The sequence below is a fragment of the Gigantopelta aegis genome, chromosome 3 (assembly GCF_016097555.1).
Source record: "Gigantopelta aegis isolate Gae_Host chromosome 3, Gae_host_genome, whole genome shotgun sequence".
Classification (NCBI taxonomy): domain Eukaryota; kingdom Metazoa; phylum Mollusca; class Gastropoda; order Neomphalida; family Peltospiridae; genus Gigantopelta; species Gigantopelta aegis.
Window position 1 is genome coordinate 15,624,016 of NC_054701.1, and position 4,624 is coordinate 15,628,639.

General features: G+C 34.0%; 1 long non-coding RNA gene across 1 annotated transcript; it reads right to left on the reverse strand.

The window, feature by feature from the left end:
- Positions 1 to 824: 824 nt before the first annotated feature.
- LOC121369121 lies at positions 825 to 2,718 on the reverse strand. Its single transcript, XR_005957564.1, has 3 exons — positions 2,544 to 2,718; positions 1,334 to 1,390; positions 825 to 953 (listed from the first exon to the last, which is right to left on the reverse strand). It is a non-coding gene; the product is annotated as an uncharacterized LOC121369121 (long non-coding RNA).
- Between the last annotated feature and the right edge of the window lie 1,906 nt (positions 2,719 to 4,624).

The window sequence follows — 4,624 nt, forward strand, 5'->3', positions numbered from 1 at the left end:
TCAACACCGAATACATTGTAGTGAGTCCCTGTTCACAAGATAGCACCAGTGATGAGCTAATTATATTCAATAAGTACATTTCTTTTCATCATTTTGGTAAAAATGGATGTTGTTTTAAAGTAGTTGCGTAGCCTGGAGGGATGGGAACATGACACCCTTTTTTCACTATCCATTGATCTGTCATACAATCCCAATACAATGTACTATTAATGTACTGACCCTTTATATATATATATATATATATATATATATATGTATGTATGTATGTATGTATGTATGAATGTATGTATGTATGTATGTATATATTTAAATTAATCAACGTGAATCCCATTAGGTTTTGTGTCTGGTAAAATTACCAAAGTCTTATGAACATTTAGGCTCATTTTGACCGTCTATTTACCTAATTAATTTTATCATTAAAGGGACATTCCTGAGTTTGCTGAATTACAAGATTTTACGGACTAATAACATATATTTCTACGATTAAACTTAGATATTAAATATAATTTCTTGTTTAGAATATCAGTATCTATATATTCAATGTATTTCTGATCGTCTTAATATTTGTAAGAAGCCAAAACTAGATTTTGTCTTGAAATAATTTCGTACGTACGAAATTTAAAAAAAAGAGGAAATAAAATGAGATTTAACCTAGTACAAATATTAGAACGATAAGAAACTCATTTACTATATAGCCACTAATGTTTTATATAGAAAAATATATTTGATATGTAATTATAATCGTTAAAAAATCTCTTTTAGTCGATATCATCTTAAAAATTGCAGAAAACTCAGGAATGTCCCTTTAAAACATATTGACACATTCGCGTTTATTTTGGTGTTTGGAATATATCAAACTAATAACTTGTGTATTGTGCCACACGAGGTAGACATGGCGAACTCCGTCTGATGACAGGGTGGAGTGCAGTTGCACAGCGACGGTTCAAACAACCCTGAAATAAAGTGTATAATAGTGTGAGAATCGAAACACAAATGTGTAATAAATCTGAACAGACCGCCAAACTATCTGCCTCGAAATTGAGCAGAAGTGCAGTAAACACAATACGTTGTTTTTCAGGTACAATAAATACGAAACATCTTAAATTATTTAAAATTACGAAATCTAATAATTAAATTATATAGTTACTATATTTCTTTAAATTATATAACTATAAAGTATAATTATTGCTCTTAAATTGACAGATAAGAAATAAGTAAAGAAAAAATGTTTAGAAAAGATATTTCTCACGGGAAACTTGTCTTTGTTTAATTGTTAATACCATGTCTAGATGGCAAATTGAAAGATGTATTGTAACTAAGTGTTATTAGTTACCTATGTTAAAATTGTAGCACTCGGACGTTTCTTGGAATGTGCACATTGTCTCATTTCCTAAAACAAGTAAACTATATTAATTTTATACTTACTACTACTACTACTACTATTACTACTGCTGCTACTACTACTACTACTACTACTACTACTACTACTACTACTACTACTGCTACTACTACTCATCCTACTACTGATGAAGAAGTGATTGAGGATACAAGTTACAGATGATACAAGAGACTGATGATACAAGTGATTGAGAATACAAGTGACTAAGGATACAAGTGATTGAGGATACAAGTGATTGAGGATGCATGTTATTGAGGATACAAGTGATTGAGGATACAAGTGATTGAGGATGCATGTTATTGAGGATACAAGTGATTGAGGATACAAGTGATTGATGACACACGTGATTGAGAATACAAGTGACTGAGGATACAAGTGATTGAGGATACATGTGATTGAGGATACAAGTTACAGATGATACAAATGATTAAGGCTGCATGTGACTGATGATACAAGTGATTGAGGATACAAGTGATTGATGATACACGTGATTGAGAATACAAGTGACTGAGGATACACGTGATTGAGGATACAAGTGACTGACGATACAAGTAATTGAGAATACAAGTTACAGATGATACAAGTGATTGAGGATACGGGTAATTGAGGATACAAGTGATTGAGAATACAGGTTACAGATGATACAAGTGATTGAGGATACAAGTGACTGAGGATAGATTGAGGATACAAGTGATCGAGGGTACAAATGATTGATGATGCCGTGATTGATGACGCATGTGATTGATGATGCACGTGATTGATGATGCACGTGATTGAAGATACAGGTTACACATGATACAAGTGATTCAGGATACAAGTTACATATTATGATACAAGTAAGTTTCAGAATTGTGGCATGCTCTTTGTACTCACTAGAATGTCATAGTTTACTGGCCCCCACACACCCACAGAAGAAACATGTTTACTCGCACTTCAGTAAGGACCTTGCACACGTGAAACTAACTAATGAGTCTACTCGAACCTCGTCTGGGCGGTTTCGTGTTTGGAGCATGGCATTTAGACCTTGCTATTCTAATTGTGGGATATTACGCTAAATCTTTGTCATAATTTGGAATTAGGCTTAACTATTTTCAAAATTGTGCATTATGATTAACATTCTAAAACTTATTTCCAGCGTCTTTACCTGGGTGAAGATAAAATCTGCAACCACAGTTTTGTAGTATGAAATCAACCATGCACTCTGAACGGCAGGAGTCTGTGGTGTACACGTCATATCTCTTCAATGGGTTGACGAAGTGACGACTGGTCGTATCTACACACTCGTCAGCCACGAATGGGTTGAAAGGAGCGGTCAAAGATTCTCTCTGAAAGTATAAAAGTGGGCGTAGATTGTTTTTCCAACAGTAGGCAACTAATTTCCATTTCAGGCAGCCCGATAGTTGAGTACATATTTTGTTAGATACCTCGTCGCAGTTCGCTATATACCCTTCCTAAAACGATGGCGGCAATACTGCATGACATCACTGGGGTGGGGTTATTTCCGAACTAATGTCTTTCAGAATCAACAACAGGAAGCCAGTTGAAGTGTGTCTTTTCATTTTGCATTTCAACCATAAACATTCTAAACAAAGTGCCACATACTGTGAAAATATATCTACTAGTATATTAATACTTATGAACATAAAGTTTCCAGATAATTGGTCGGAAAAAAAGTAAATATTCATTCAAATACATATTTTGGTCGCCTTTTGGGTGGGAGTGGGGTGTGTTTGGGTGGGAAAACGAATACCCCATCCCAGTTTCGGTGTTGGTATGCCTAGTGCCCTCAACAACAATTCACAAGTCTGTATAGTAGAACCTGTCAATTCTCGCCGCATTATGGAAAACGTCTATAGATAAACATTTTAGAGTTCATTACACAATCTAAACCTTTAAATATTTAAAAACACAAAGTATCAAATGGACCTACTCTTTGCGTTTGACAGTATGTGATCATAACCGCTTGGACATAGGGACTTCCATTAAAAAAAAAATGGGAACAGTAATTAAGAAAGTGTACTTTTAATCACTCGGTTCGAAAGGAGCGAAACAATTTTCAAATTGATCAGCAACTGTCGATGATCAAAAGGTTCAAACAAAAAGGTTCTCAGCAAACGCACTGACAGCCATACAGATCCATCCTTGCAGAATGTTTCCACTCACAGTGATCTTGTGAAAGGTCACACTGCAGCTGGCGTTGACGGGCAGAAAAATTCTTCGCCACTCGGGAAAGGCCGGCATGTGAGCATCATGCAAGGTCACCTGAGTATAGTATAGTTTATTAGCTTTAAGCCTTCCGGCTCATAGGCATACATTTTATATACAAATCAACAACATTTGACAATTGGTGCATATATGGAGGATGGACAATTAAATATGTTGAAAACATAAGCATAATGCATTTTTAAGATATTTACCAATATTACACAATTATTTTCTGTTTTGAACATACAATAATTGCACAAGTAGTATTTCTTAATATATATTGAACGTAATTGCATGTACAATGGAGATTCTAAGGTAGTACTGCAAGCAAAACGTATCTATTAAATGCTTATATACATTTAGGAGAGGTTTGGTTTTAGCATAGTGTCTTTCTCTTGAATAAAGTGATCACTTAAACGTATTTGTACACTTTATAAAAATAATTAAGTACTGTTGACATGCTGATTATACCAAACATGTCTAAAACCTAGTAATAAAACATGGTAAAGCCATTTAGAACTATTCTGACATTCTAGCATATTATCATATACAGAATAGAATTTTAAAAAAGTTAAAGTTTGTTTTGTTAACAACACCACTAGAACACAATGACATTTTAATCATTGGTTATTGGATGTCAAAACATTTGATAATTCTGACTCATTATTACACCGTCTTAAAGGAAACCCTCCACATTTTACTACTAGCAGCAAGGGATCTTTTATATGCACTTTACTACAGATAGGGCAGTACATACCACGACCTTTTATATATCAATCGTTAGTCAGTGGATGGGACGGGAAAAAACAATGTGTTAACCGAAACGCTCTACTAACTGAGATAGACCCTGTCCCAGAATATATTGAAAAGTACTCAAATTAAAATAACATTAATTGCAGTATTTACATTTTTAACACATAACCCTCTAGAAACAATGTACTATATTTCTGGTTAAAATCTACAGGGTTTTGATTTACTTAAAATGTTATTTTTATGTACATTCAGCGTGTTCTAAATTGT